Consider the following 16,757-nt stretch of genomic DNA (forward strand, 5'->3'; position numbering starts at 1 on the left):
AGCAAGAGTGAAAGAGAAATCACCGAAGACAGTTGGAAAGGATAAAAGGCTCAATGGGTTCCTCATACCACTTCAGATTCACCAAGGGTGGAGTCGAAGCAAAGAATATTATCTGAGTGGCGCAGTGGAAGTATTTGATGGCCTACCTAAAGATCACTTCAATGGGAAGTCTGGATCTAAGGGTGGAAGGAAAGGCACATGCCTTGCTTGCAATAAGTTTGGCCATTATGCGAGGGAGTGTCTGAATAGAAGGGACACATCACTTAATGATGATAACAATCATTATAAGGGCATCTTCAATGATAGAAGGAATGACAGGTACCACGACAAAGGAAAAGGGAAAGCAGGTCATTAAGGAAATGGCCGACTCTTCAAAGAAAGCAAGGAACTCCAAGTATGAAGAATCACATGTTGTTTCTGATAAGCTAAAGGAGTATTATCTTATATTGGCTCTCTCCACTACTTCTCCTCCATACTCTTTGGGAATCTGGCTTATTGATAGTAGTGCTTCAAGGAACTTCATCAGATAGAAGGAAGCTACCTCTAATTTGATAGAGAAAGAAACAATCGTGGAGATTATACTTGGAGTCAATGCCACCTATCCCGGAAAGGGTGTAGGGAATGTGTACCCCTCAATTGAATGAGGGTAACACGATTCATTTACAAGAAGTTCTTTATGTACCTGATCTCAAGAAGAATCTAGTGCCCATTTCAGCAATGGAAGTCAAAGGTTTCAAGGTGGCATTCATCAATGGAAAGGTACGCGTGTGGATAGGGAATTTTTAAAGATGCATTTGAGTTCAGGGTTGGCAATTTGTATCAAGTTGTTGGAAGTCCGTTGAGGACCATGTCAGTTGACACATCTCTTCTATAGCACCAGAGGTCTGTTTATTATGGGGCCCTACCCGATGTGAATTAGATGGTGACAGGGATGCCTGAATTCAAGAAGAGCATGTATGTACATGTCCGAGATGTATCGAAGGAAAACTTACAAGGGGACCATTCCCCTCATGTAGCAAGTCCACAGATTTAGAATAAACCGAGGGTTTTGAGATTCATGATTGGGAATTTCATGTATATAGGTGGAAGAAAGTCCTCAATGGCTTGAGGCAAACACCATGGGCTTAATATGAAAGGATAAACAAATATCTGATGAAGCTTAGATTCGCTAGGAGTGAATTCCATCCAAATCATTTCTTAAAGGTTGTGGATGATAGACCTCTCATACTGGCACCTTATAATGACGACCTCTTTCTAACAGGTGCAAAACCTCTCATTTGCAAAAGTAAGAGGGAGTTAGATTTCAGATTTGGAATGGTAAAATGCAAGCCTGTGACTACCTCGATGGAGCTTAACTTTTAGAAGCTATGTGGTAGTAATGCCAGATCTGATTTAGGAAATGCCTCTAAGTTTCATAAACTCATTCTAGCTTTCATGTTCTTGGTGAACTCCCGTCTAGATATATGTTTTGCAGTTAGCATGCTGAGCTCATATGTGGTTGAGCCTCACTGGATTGGTGCTAAGAATCTTTTGAGATATCTTCAGGGTACAGTCTCTCATGGATTGAGATACATTGTCGAAAATGTGAAGCTGGATCATTATTCTGATGCTGACTGGGCAGACAGTGTGGAGGATTGCAAGAGCACTTTTGGGTGTTGGTTCTCTTTGGGTTATGCTTTGATATTCTAGATGAGCAGGAAGCAGAAATCGATTGCTTTGAGCACCACTGAGGCTAAATACATAGTTACAAGTATGACCTCGTGTGAAGCTGCCTGGTTGAGGAAGCTCTTCAGTGAGCTATTTGGACACATGTTGGATACCATTGTGATCTTCCGTGACAACCAGAGGGGGATTCGATTGTTGAGGAATCCCATGTTTTATGATCACTCCAAGCATATAGACATCAAGTACCACTTTATTTGGGATATGGTACATCGAGGAGCAAGAAGGCTCCATCACATTGGGACTAATGTGCAGGTCACCGATAGTCTGTCGAAGCCCCTGAGAAAGGTCAAAGTCTTGACTTTCCGAGAACGACTAGGAGTTGTGGAGAGACTCTCTCCTGACGGTCCTATATGATATGGACATTAAGCTCTGGGAGCTCCAAGGGGCTTGGGGGTACATCTTGGAGTGATGAGAAACCATAGGGTGAGTGGTTCATCCTTCCCCTAGTGGTCTGCTATGTAGGTAGGATGAGTGGTTCATCCTTCTCCTATTGAGACACAGTCATAGGGTGAGTGGTTCAGCCTTCCCCTAGTGATTTGTTGTGTACAAGGTGAGTGGTTTAGCCTTCCCCTGGGATACCCCTGGCGACATGTAGGGAGGATGAGTGGTTCATCCTTCTCCTGCTGAGACATCCTACCCATGCAGTCTGGGACTCATGGGAAGTACCTCTCATCTGGCCAATGAGTAGGGAAATGAGGACAGGGACCATAGTAGTACTGATGGACGCATCGTGTTACTATCGTACTCCCTATGCTAGGATGATATTGATCCCAGATCAATTGGAACTGACTTCGGGTCAGTAAGAGTGGTGTGATACACTCTCTTTGTTTGGAACTAATTTCGGATCAGTAAGAGTGGTATGACACACTCTCTTTATTGAAACTGACTTCGGGTCAGCAAGAGTGGTATGAGACACTCTCTTTTATATTGGACTAACTTCGGGTCAATAGAGGAAGGTATGATACATTTTCGATCACTTCTTCTTATTCATAGTTCAGCATAGCTGAGTAGAGTAATGCAAGGCACTGATGGCAGAGATAGTACAGTCTGAAAGATGGATTAGCAGATGGAGTTCTCCCTAGTCGAGAGGGAGTGTTAAAATTGGCAACTAGGACCAAACTCCATGTGGGTCCTCTTATTTATTGTAGCTGATATTTTATTGGATTCCTCTCGTTGAGAGGTGTAGGAATGATCTAAAGATAACCTGATTTCGACATGTATTCATGGAGATATGAATTTATTTGTGTTATGGGACAATTTGTTAAGGTTGACCAGCAACCAAATTGACCCCACTTGTGCTCAAGGTTTTAGTATAAAAAGAGATGGCTTGCTAGTCATTTGGACACACACTCTTCTTGTGACCTCTTCCTCTCCACTTGTCTTTGGGTTTTGGTGGAAGGAGGAGTCACTAAGAGAATACGTTGTCCTAGAGGGTTTTCCCTAACTCTAGACATTATCTAAAGAAAGTATATACATTTCCCTAAGAGGAGGTACCCTAGCCCTACTTATAGTCAAAAGGAGAAGGCTCTATGTTGTCTTATATGTAGTCAAGATGAAGGTGACTTCCACAACGCAGCAAGGAGAAGCCTAAATGCTGGTCTAGAAGAGACCTTTCTATCCTTACCCTAGCCGCAGTAAGGAAGTGTTTTAGCCATAGAATTCTGGCCGCAGTCCTGGCCCTAACTTTGAAGAGAATAGGCCGCAGTTTTATGTGCCCTAACTGCAGTCAGTTCAAGCCCTAACCGTTGTCATAATATTGGCTCTCATACACTGTTCAAAGGGTCCTAAATCTGTTGTCCTAAGGACAGGTCTATACGTTGTTCCAAAGAGACCTAGACACAGTTTTGTGTGTGCCCTAGTCTCTGTTCAGATGCACCCTAAAGGCTGGCCCTATTCCACAGCAAGAGAAGGACTCTATGCTACCCCAAACACAGTCATCAAAGGTGTTATAATCCGCTATTTAGAAAGAGTCAAAGACGCAGTCAAAAGGAGGTGCTACTTGGAAAAGGCTTTCATGATGTCATAAAGAAACTCTACGTTGCCTAAACGTTGTCATAGGAGAGGACCTTGAACATTGTCCTTAAGTAACATTGTATCATGAAGAGTGTAACTATAGCCTAGCTGCTCTGCTAGGCTGCAAGCCATAGCAAGCAGCTAAGGCTGGTAATTGGATACAATATTGCAGTGTAGTGATGATGGACATGGTGTGATAGGTGATAGCATGGTGCAGTAAGGTGCATGGAGCAGCATGGTGTAGTAAGGTGCATGGAGTAGCATGGTGCAGTAAGGTGCATGGAGTAGCATGGTGTAGTAAGGTGCATGGAGTAGCATGGTGTAGTAAGGTGCATGGAGCAACATGGTGCAGCACAATGGATGCAGCATGATGATGGGCATGGATGTATAGCAGCAACATGATGTATTGCAATATGCATTGAGTGTATGATGGGTGCAACATAGTGCAATGAAGGGTACAACAAAGTGCAGCTCAGTGATGGGAGCAGCACCGTAATGAGAACAACTCAGTGTTGGGTGCAGCTTGGATGGATGCAGCATGGACAATGAATGCACTAACTGTTGGGTGCAACATGGTGACAATGAATGCAACACACTGTTGGATGCAGCATGGTTAATGCAGCACACTGTTGGATGCAACATGGTTAATGCAGCACACTGTTGGATGCAGCATGGTTAATGCAACACACTGTTGGTTGCAGCATAGTGATCATGAATGGTGCAGCATGGTGATGGAATCACCCGTGTTCAGATCAGTTACCTCGTGTTGTCTTCTTAGTGAAGATCTTTGCTCTTATTTTGTCAAGTCAAAATGTTGACTTTTGATGTATATGTACTATCTCTCTCTGCTGAACTATTGAAGAACATAGGAAGAATTGATCAAGGTTTTCCCCACATTGGGGTTTGTCCCTGGCTGGCACCACATCTTGTGTCCTCTTGCCTTGGCTTGTTTTTTGCGATTTATGTTTATGTTCTATCTACATTTTACTATCATGCTAAATGTGATTGCTAATTTGGAATTGATATTGAGCTAATATGGAAAATTGAAGTAAATTTGCTCTCAACATAGAACATACCTAAAATTAATAGTTGTATTATAAATCTATAATAAGTAGTATGTTGTAAATATTGCATTGAGTTGTGTTATAAAGCTCCAATAAGCAGTATGTGTTCATGGTTTCAATAGTTTGGTATGTTGTAAATGTTGCATCGAGCTGTGTTGTAAAGCCCCATGGGCAGCATGTTTTACTAGTTATAAGCGTCATTGAACAACAAGGACAGTGTTCCCCCAAGAGAGAGGGATTTGTAACAACCCCTCGTTGATTTTCCATGTAAATAAAATAAGACCAAGGTCATGGGACACGTATTCCAAGCTGAATGGTGGGAAAATATTATAGCGAGCATCACTTGTGGTTTAATTAATGGCTATGGAAATTAGCAAAGGCACTGACAAAGGAAAAGAGGCAATAATTGGCACTTAATTATGAAAATAAAGGAAAATAGGAGAAAGGGAAGGTGAAGAGATACAATTTTGCATGTAAGGGGAATTAGAGGAAAAATGAAGGAAAATGAAGAAGAAAAGAGACATCAATAATAAAAAGGCATCAGAGAACCAGTTGCTAGCTTTTGCACAACTTTTGGTTCATCTTTTTGACAATTTTGAGTTGAGATCTTGTTTATTATCTCATACACTCTTGCACACTTAGACCACTCTAGTATTCACTTTGATTGGAGAAAGAAAGCAAAGGAAAGCAAGGGTGCACAAGGAGATAGTTGGATCAACAACTATATCATGCTTACTTTGCAGGTAACAACTTACATGTGTGATATCCTTGTTGGATTTGGGATGCATGTTATATGCATGTGGTTCCTTGGTTATGTGTGGTCATTGGCATGGAGATTTGTGTGGATTGACAGTGTTTTCAGCCTTGCCTTGCCATTTCCTAGATAGCCATGGTGTAGTGGGTTCCACATTTGATTTTTTTATTGGTTCTCTTGTTTCTTATGGTTTTGGGTTAGAACAAATTCTTTGGAGCCCTGAAACAGCTTGGGCTCCCTGGAGGTTGTGGGTTGAGTTACTAGTCCCTAGAGCCTCTGAGTTGGGACAAATTCTGTGGAGCCCTGAAATTGCTCAAGTTCCCTGGAGGTTGTGGGTTAAGTTACTAGTTCCTGGAGCCTTGAATAGCTTGGGTAGAGACCAATCTGGTTGATTCTAGTGATTTTTGGACGGTATAAGCGATATTACTATGCTTGAGGGTTGAGGTGGTTTAGCCTTTGGAAGCCCTGATTGGTTTAACCCATTTGATCCCACATCCATGGTTGGGTGGTACGTGGAAGTCCCTGACTTGGTTGGCATTTTCAAATGTTAATATGAGTTATTTTCCTATCGTGATCTATGAGCACTTGCACTGGTTATTATGGTGATCTTCTGGTTGATTTGTTATAGTTTATATTATGGTTATATGTTAGTTATATGAATGTTTTATGATGTGCTCTAACGACAGATCTCTCTCCTGATTTGATAAGTTACTATGTGGTTGATGAATCCATGGGCTAACAAGTGTTGTTGAAGATAACTTGAGAGGGCACATAGCCTTCTTGGTGATTTTCATATGAAGTTCATAAGTTTATAATCAAATATGCAATCATGATCTATAGATTCTATGTTTACCATGTGTTTGATGAAATGTCTATCTTTGTATTAGGCATGTATTGGTCAATATCTTGCTCGAGATTTGACTGTTTAGCGTTGTTATCATCATTGTCATGATTCTGTAAAGTTACACGTAGTTCTGGGCATTGGTCTGGAGGCTAGCCTAAAAAAGTGGCATAAATCTTGTGGTTGCATGCACTGAACTGAGGAATTTGGGTCATAATTGCATGGAGACAAGACTATGGGTGTGGTTATAGCCTTCTAATCGCATGCACAGTGTGTTATGGGTGTAGTTGGGGAGTAAACCTAGTGAAAAAGAGTTCCAGCTCAAATATTGATCTTCTAGGGTGGTTGCTAGGCTCTTGAGTGATCTATAGTCTCTTAGGGATGTTAGTTTGTTTCTGGTTGTAGAACCCACTTCCATAAATGGGACTTGGAGTTGAGGTCATACCATAGTGACACTTAGTTCATGTCTACCCTAGAGAACTTGTGAAAGTGGGTAAATGTGGGAGGGGTCATTACAAATTAGTATCAAAGCGAGGTTGTAGCACTAGACCATGGGGTAGATGTGATTGTTATGCATGCATTGTTGTGGTTATGGTTATCAGCGTGTGTTCGTTAATGTAGTTTTGTGTTATCATGCATGATGTTGATATGTTGATTTCATTATGTATCTATATCATGCTAATCTGGATTGATTGTGCAAACGAGATAGCCTCCCCTGAAATACACTAAGGTATGATTTTGATTATGTCTCTATATTTGGTTTATCTAACATGACATGTTTGCAAGAGATAGAAGATCAAAGATGAAGAGCAGAATGGTGGACTACAATTCACATGACTCCCCTTATAGGCCTGATGTGAATTCTATGGAATGGGAAAGGTCAATTGGGCAACAAGGAGAAGATTACTCTCCTAATTTAGCAAATATACTAAGAAGATTGAAGGCAGGGATCAGAAGTTGTAAGGCAGATAATAACAGGATGATTGAGGCACATGAAAGACTTACAAGAGCTCAAGAAAAGCAGGCAGAGCTTAATGTAGTCATCCTTCAAAGCTTTTCAGATTCGCAGAGGCAAGGACAATCGAGGACCAATCAAGGATAGAAAGAAAATACTAATGGGGCATATGGCAGTAGGTCTCATAGAGGACATAGGTTGGATCGAGATGACACAGTCAGGGGTGGAAGATCTTTGGATACACCTTACAGGCAGACTAGCACTCATGGATTTTATTCTAGTTTCTGTTATCAGAGATATCATCTTCATTACTGCTAACATCCTTATAAGAGAAGTGAGAAGTAGTATTTTCCAGAGGAGTTCAAGAAAGCCAAGCCTCCTACTTTTGATGGGGAGATGAAGAAATCAGAAGATGCAGAAGCATGGCTACTTGGGATGAAGAATTTATTCGAATTGCATGATTATTCAAGGGACATGAAATCCAAGATATTAATCTTTAGTCTCAAGGGAAAAGCAAATATCTGGTGGGAAGATGTGAAGCATGTCAGAGGCATCATGATAGAGGAGTTAAGTTGGCATGAGTTTAAAACGCTCTTCAAGAATAAGTACTTGTATGAGAGATATTATGATGGAAAGGCCAAGGAATTCTAAAAGTTGAAGATGGGTACTATTGAAAAATCTCAAGCCTGGGAGTTAAATGATTTCTCTTATTATGACATTATCTTGTGATGTTTTTCATTATTATTATTTGTTCTTTCGAATTATATTTTCTTATCATCAAGACTAATGCCAAGCAACAAAAGGAAGAGAATACTAAATGTAAGCACATAGCCAGGGCAAAGCCCCTCTCTACGGGAAAACTAGGTCAAAATTATTCCTTTAGTAGATTCAAGATGAGACGAACAAGACCCTCACAACATAGACTCAAGACTGCCTCCATCCATCAATTCAACCCTGTCATTTCATTGTTCAATTATATCATTCTTCGCTCCTGTAGCAGTCATCCTTCTTCACACTTCGGTCCTTGCAATGGAACCGGAATTGTATCTTGAGATAGTACCGAACCATATTTACTGTGATAACATTGGGTTTACTCACTGAGACAACATTGAAATTTGTCCATTGTGATAGCACCAAAACCTCACCACTGAGCTTGCACTGAACCCTTATCATTGTGTTTGCACCGAGACTTCATCACTGTGTTTGCACTAACATTGAAATTATTCACTGTGGTAGCACCGAAATATCTCCATTGAAATAACATCGAACCATTCATTGTGACATATCAATGAAATTATATCTTTATTCTCCACTATAATCTAAATTTGTATCTTAGAAAGGTATGTCGAAAATATCACTGTGATTTATCCAAACTTTGTGCATTGTAATAGGACTAAACTCTATCTTCGAGATCATCGAATTGCTGCACTATAATTTGAGCGAAGGTCATACTCCTATATATAGTTGTTTCCCTTTGAAATGAGTTGACATGAGTTCAATGAAGAGAAGTGTCTATAGGTTGACTTGAATTTTTTGAGGGAAGCCAACTTGATGGTGATTTCTTTTGAGGCTAACATCAAGGAGACTTTGATGGAGGGGGAGATTAACATGGCAAGATAGACTTTGACTCAAACAAACAATCATAAAGGCTACAATGGAGGCTTGGCATATGACAAGTGACCCAAGCATGAAACCCATACTTTAATAAGTCAATTAAATTAATAATAAAGTTTTATTTTGCTTTCTTTTTACAAATACATTTCATTTTGTCTCAAATACAATAATGAAGACCAAACCTAGTTAAATTCTTCAACACTCCCTCTTAACTAGGGAGGTATTCATATTTACATACAACCATAGAGGTACATGGAAGATCTCAAAACACATCATATATGAAGAAGTTTAAGCACCACAATGCCATGGACTAAATTCTTGAACAAGGCAATCTATCCAAGGTCTCTCAACAATTTAGGCACTGCAATGACACAAACTAGATTCCTTTCTAGGGCAATCTATCCAAGGTCTCTCAATAATTTAGACACCGCAATACCACAGACTAGATTCCTAACCAAGGAAATCTATCCAAGTGGAGCTAAGATGGACTCAAGCTTTCAGCCTCTCTAAGTACCACGAGGCTTACTTGCTAACCATCAACCCAAGGATCTAGGTGTGTATCCGAGGTCATAGCTCTATGACCAACAACACCCTCCAAAGTTCGGGACCTAGACATCAACACAAAGTGTCGGCCATATGTCCTCCCAGGCATTGCTTCACTCACAAAGCCTCAACACTCCTTGATGAAGCAAATCAAGGACAAAAAATCTCTCCCGATCAAATTGATCGGTAACTAGCATGCTATCAAAACTTCGAGAAATTTACCTATATAAACACAACCCAATAAGTAACAAACTTTCAAACAGATACAAACCTCTGGGGTCTTGCAGACAACTTGATGTTGCTTCTCAACTTTCCATAGTAGGACTTAGAGCTTTCCCAATGAATCTTGACAGAAGATTCCTCAACCATGTAGCTTCCTTTCCTACTTCTCATGCAACAACATATTTCATAAATCAATCCGACTTTTCTTAACTTAGCAGCCCTTAAAAAATACATTCTCTAATTTCTTCTATCAAGGTGTCCATTATGACTATGATATGACCTCCCTCTCAACTAGGGAGATTCCTTTCATCTGTGCTCCCTCTCAATCTAGGGAGATTTATTTCAATCAAGCTCCCTCTTAACCTAGGGAGATTTCATCCAGGCTCCCTCTTAACTTAGGGAGTTCTACTTCTTTATGACATCAGAGAATATTTCATGGCTTCCATCCTTCTCATAAGAGTTATCATTACCATCACCATTCACATCATGCTTATCACATCAACTTTTATTTACGAACATCTTCACTATCTTGAAGATCATGTACTTGCACAACTCAAATAGTAAGTACAACCAAATTTATAGAAGCATGAAATTAATCATATCAAAATCACGAAAGAATTTAACTTTATATATCAGATGCCCAAATTAATTACAAACAAGAGACACATACTCTTCAACATCTTACTAGGGACTTTGTTATAAACCATATACTAGTTCATTAAGGCTTATTTCATAACAACTTTCATTACATTTAGGGTTTCAATGTTTCTTTCCAAAGGTATGACATACCCTACCACAACATATAGAAAACACTAGTAACAATTCAAACAAATATAGATCTGTAATGTATCTAACAACTTTCATAATCATATGTTATACTTTCTACTACGATTTTATACAAACCCTAGATTTCATACATGAGATTCAATAATTAAAACCAATCACATCTCAATCAACTTCTTGACTAGACTCCACTAGGATTTGTTTCAAACCCTAGATTTTCTCAAGCAATAAAAAAACAATCAAAACCAAAGCTCAGATTTCAGCAATCTTACATAAATCTCAAATTATCACATTGTCATCAAACATCAAAGGTTTTCACTTCCACTAAGGTTTAGCTCCAAAACCCCATAATTCATAAATACTATCATCTTAGAAAAACAGACTTTGACTAGGGCTTAGTTCCAAACCATAGGACTCATGACCATCAACAATTAGGTCAATTCATATATCTAGGATTCCATCATCATGCGTAAGCATGTCACAACTGTGTTCATCAAACCCAACTACACAAATATCAATAAGAGTTAGACATATAACATACTTGATCAAACTAGGGTTTGATCTAACAAACACGCACATCTCAAGGAAATAATTTTAAGACATTATAAAGGTCTTGCTCATACATTCTACCAAACCCTTAGGGTTTCAATACAAGAACATATCAAACCCTAGATTACCAATACTTCAAAGGTTCGGGATTTCAAACATTACCATTCAACCCTAACAAGTTAGGGTTTCCACAACCATACCAAAATCCCAAACAAAACATCATCAGTCAATTACTTTAGACTTCATCAAAACATCAAATATCTATTTCAACAATAAGCCTAAGTAGATTAGGGTTTCACACATTATCATTAACATACCCTTAAGTTAGGGTTTTCCATAGAACCTTTCAAGGGTTCTATAAAAACAACCAAGGATGTAAGGAGGGTAGATTTATCAAATGATGAATCACCCTAAACAATAATGATTCAATATAGCTAGAAATAATGATGTTAATAATGTAATACAAATTTCAAAAATAGGATGAATGTACTTTTAAGTGTATAGTCTAAGACATACCTTGATAAGTTCCTCGACAAACCTTGTAGGAAGTGTTCTCTTTGTATCAAGCCATGATCTTTCATACCTGTAATACATACTTTCAAGTAGAACATGTGATACCAAGAACATGATTTAATTTCTCAAGTTAGATCTCCTATATAACCATGGAGGACGAAATCCTTTGAAAGTTATTCCTTTCAATTAAGGACTTTTGCTTGAAATCCTATATTTCTCGTAAACCCTTTAAGATCAGATACATTGAAAATCTAAAAACTTATGAACATACATACCTTGTGTTTACATACTTGTTGTAATGACAATACTTACTTGATTTCTTTTAAGTTGGTTCCTTGTACTCAAAGAGTGCTTTCTTTGGACAGACTTCAGATAGTCTTCAAATGAATATTTTTGCTTTATCAAATCATCCTTTGTTTTTTTTTTTTTTTTTTTTTTGTTCCACTGAAAAAAGCGAACCATCTATTAATAAAAATAGAGAGTTGCAGAGCATATGCAGAGCATTTTGGGAGGACTCATTCTTTGCCTTATAATAGGGAGAAGAAATAAGTCTCAACTGGTTGACATAAAACCAGTGCATCAGTCTTCCCCCACACTTGGACTCTAGCTATCAAGTCCTCCTTAAGAATCTTCAAAATAGAGCTCCTATTAAAAAAGGAACTCTAGATGGACTCAGATGGGACCCCTCGGGCTCAGGGTACACCATCAAATATGGCTACCAATTCATCTGCAACAACAATTATCAAGCACCGGTTTGGAACCAGTGGCGAATAATCTGGAAGTCAGAGGCCATCCCAAAGGTCAAATTTTTCATTTGGCTGCTGCTTAAAGGGAAAATTCTCACTTCGGAAAATTTGCGAAAGAGAGGGATATATGGTCCATCAATCTGTCCTAACTGCTGCTCCGAGGAGGAAACCATCCATCATCTTTTTCTTGACTGTGCCTTTGCGAAGAATTGCTGGATCTTTATGGCCAACCTTGGCAATATAACATGGCATCCTCAGCAAAACATTGCTGAGACAATCCAAGATTGGAAAAGAACCTGCCCCTGGAAAGATAAGCGGAGCAAGATGGTCAAAAGAACCTGGGACATCATCCCCCACAACCTTCTTTGGAAAATCTGGCTTACTAGAAACAAAAAAAATTTTCAAAATCAAGAAGGCAATGTTAGAAAAACTTGTAACAGTGCTCATCTTCTGGCACAGGAGACGATGGCTGTTAAATATTCAGGCATCATTAAAGCTACTGACTATACAACTGAAGAGAGAATCATGATCAGGCACATCTTAGGTAGCACAGGCCAACATCAGAGTACTCTGAGAAGTGGAATGAAACCTCAGCACAGGACCAAAGAATGGGAAATAAGGCTTTCTTCTCAGGATTTCAAGAGATGGATTCTGAGCAAAAACTGTCCAACTTTATTCTTTGATGGAGCCTCCAAGTCCAACCCAGGACCAGCAGGAGCAGGAGGAGTTATTTTAGATGAAAAAGGAGAAGAGATATGCAGCTATGAATGGAGTTTAGGAGTAAAAACAAATAATAATGCCGAGGCTCTTGCTCTGTTTCAAGGACTGCTGCAGTTAAAAAATAGGGGAATCAAAATTGCAACTGTTTTAGGAGACTCCTCCATAATCATCGGCTATATGAACCATCACAGGACCTCCTCAAACTGTAGTCTCCAACAGCACCTCCATCGCATCACCCTCCTCATCGATTATTTTGAAACAATTCGATTCTACCATATTCTTCGAATACACAATGGAAAAGCGGATACTCATGCTAATAAAGCAGTTGGGAACCAGGAAGGAACTCTAAGGCACAGTCAACGTACTACCTTCCAGCCCCTGCCATGAACCAGGCCAACTCTGACAATGCCCAAGCGCGCAATCCTAGCAAGCGTGTGAGGGGTATGGTGAATCCCGTCTCTGGAAACAGCTCGAAAAGCTCCATCAATCAACCTCAGAAAATGCCCGGCAGACCAGTGGATATCCCAAGCAAATCTCATATCTACAGGGAAGGACTGAGGAAGGACTTCACCGCCACAGTCAATCGTCCTAGAAATCTCGAAAAATATTTAATTGCTGCAGAGGATCGGGTTGCGGATACGAATCCAGGGCGCTGCAGTCGAACTTATCCTATATATTTGAGCATAGGAACTCATATCTCTCAGCATTGTGACCAAGAGCAGCTCTGTGAAAGCCAAGAAAGCGCCCAGGATCAGCCTCGACAGAGAACTCTCGCTCTGGTATCGGGTCTCTTTTTTCTGTTTAACATTTCTCTAATAAATCTGTTGATCTCTTACAGGATAAAACCTAAAGGGAAGCTCAGAGCTTCAGTTGCCCTCTCTCATAATCTTCTTCTTCCCCCTCAGCTTCTGTGCTGGCCGTCGTCCTGCTGTCCGCCATCCGGCTCCCTCTCCTTGCATCTTTCTGACTCATTCCCCCTCCTTTCAATCTCTTATTCCCTTGTCCTGTGCGCCTTCTCTCTCTTTTATCCTTTGAAGTTGAGATCTGGGATCTCGAACCTCCTCTGCCTGCTCTTACCCCCTCACTGCTCTTTCTTAATCCCCTTCAGACCCGCCATTAATCTCAGATTTATTTCTCGGCCCCCTCCCTCTTGTAGCCTGAAGAAGTCATTGGACTATTCTTGTGATCCCGCCTCTTTTAGAATCCATCCCTTTTCTGTGATGGCTCGTGCGGAGCAATGTTTCCATTGCCGAGACCTTCAAGCAGAATTCGACGAAGTCAGAGCTCAACAGCGAATTCTGGAAGATCAAGTGCGAAACATGGAAGCTAGGCATGCTGAGCAGATGCGATGTCTGGAAGGAAAATTTGAGGAGCAGTTCAGAAACATCCATGCTAAATACCGCACAGAAATGGGTTTATTTCTCCACAGGGTTCATTCGCTTCAGGAGCAGTTCAACGGGCTCAACAATAGATGCATTCATGCAGAGGAATCCTTGGCAATTTTAAGGGAAATTTTGGAAACCAAACAGAAAGAGAAATCAACTTCTTCAAGCGCAAAGCCAATGGAAGCAGATCAGCACCCAGAGGACTCTACTGCGAGAAATATCAGTCATATTTCCATTGAATAATTATGTATTGCAAATGCAAACTTTTGAATCATCAGTTCGTCCGGGTCTATAGTAGTTCTAGTCCTTTAGTAGTCAGAATTTTCAGGAAGCAGCTCAGGGATAGGAACCTCAAGCACTATCCTTGGATTTGTAATGCTTTTGAAGCAAACTATGTACGGCTTTATGCCCTATCACTCTTTTCAATCAATATATAGCAACCGACTTTTTAAAAAAAAAAAAAACCAGTGCATCAGTCTCAACTGGTTGGCATAGAACCAGCGCATCACTCTCAACTGGTTGACATAAAAACAGTACAATGTGGAGAATCTACTCACCAGTCTCACATCAAAACACTTTATCAAATCATCCTTACATTGCTAAGATGTATCGAAATTTATCACTGTAATATTGTTGAACCTCCCTCTGAGATTTGCACTGATCCCGCACTTTGTCACTTACTGAAATCTCACGAGTTCATCTCTCTGAAGTTGATCTAAACAGTTCACTGTAGAATATCTAAACCTTGTTACTTAAGTCCACCGAAAGTCTTCTCTGAAGTTTGTGCGAGATTTTACATCGTCATTTTCTCATAATCTTAATTCCATTAGCCCAAAAATGTACTTGGGATCTTGATCTAACTGACTTGATCTTTAATGTAAACAAAACCTTTCACTGAGAATAATTCAAAGATGTATAAGTTATCTTCAAACTGCCTTTGATCATGACCTTAGCTCTGAAACCATGTTGAGAAATCCAAAGCCTGGCAGTTAAATGATTCTCTTATTATGACATTATCTTGTGATTTTTTCATTATTATTATTTGTTCTTTCGAATTATCTTTTCTTATCATCAAAACGAATGCCAAGCAACAAATAGAAGAGAACACACAACGTAGGCATGCAGCCAGGACAAAACCCCTCTCTAGGAGAAAACTTGGTCAAAATTCTTCCTTAAGTAGAATCATGATGAGACGACTAAGACCCTCACAACATAGACTCAAGACTACCTCCATCCATCAAGTCAACCTTGTCATGTCATTCTTTAGTTCTATCATTCTTCGCTCCTGTAGTAGTCATCCTTCTTTACACTTCGGTCCTTGCAATGGCACCGAACTTTTATCTTGAGATAGCATCGAACATCAAACCATCTTTACTGTGATAACACCGAGTTTACTCACTAAGATAACATCAAATTTGTCCACTGTGATAGCACTGAAACCTCATCATTATGCTTTCACCGAATCCTTATCACTGTGTTTGCACCGAGACTTAATCACTGTGTTTCGACAAACACCAAAATTATTCATTGTGGTAGCACTGAAATCATTTTGTTGTGGTAGCATCGAAATATATCCACTGAAATAACATCAAACCATTCACTATGACATATCAGTGAAATTTTGTCTTTATTCTCCAATGTAATCGGCATTTGTATCTTAGAAAGGTATGCTGAAAATATCATTGTGATTTATCTGAACTTTGTGCACTGTAATAGGACTGAACTCTATCTTTGAGATCATAGAATTGTTGCACTGTAATTTGAGCGAAGGTCATACTCCTATATATAGTTGTTTCCCTTTGAAATGAGCCAACATGAGTTCAATGAAGAGAAGTGTCTATAGGCCGACTTGAGTTTGTTGAGGGAAGCTGACTTGATGATGATTTATTTTGAGGCTGACATCAACGAGACTTTGATGTAGGAGGAGATTAACATGACAAGATAGACTTTAACGCAAACAAACAATCCTAAAAGCTACAATGGAGGCTTAACCTATGACAATTGACCCAAGCATGAATCCTGTGCTTTAATAAGTCAATTAAATTAATAACAAAAAATTATTTTGCTTTCTTTTGACAAACACATTTCATTTTGTCTCAAGTACAATAATGAAGATCGAAGCTAGTTACATTCTTCAACAGATACCATGACATATGAAGAGTACACAACCAAGTTTCTGTATTTGTTGAGGTATGTTCCCTACCTCAACGATGAGAAGGAAAAGGTCCAAAGGTTCATTAATGTATTTCCATTAGCATTTAAAGTTCAGATTGAGTATGATGGGCCTTGGTCATTTGAGGAAGTCATTAGGAAGATGAAGCATTGTTATG

The sequence above is a fragment of the Pinus tabuliformis genome, chromosome Q, assembly GCF_031772625.1.
Source record: "Pinus tabuliformis cultivar Carrire ecotype Pingquan chromosome Q, CPIR1, whole genome shotgun sequence".
In the NCBI taxonomy this organism is placed as follows: Eukaryota; Viridiplantae; Streptophyta; class Pinopsida; order Pinales; family Pinaceae; genus Pinus; species Pinus tabuliformis.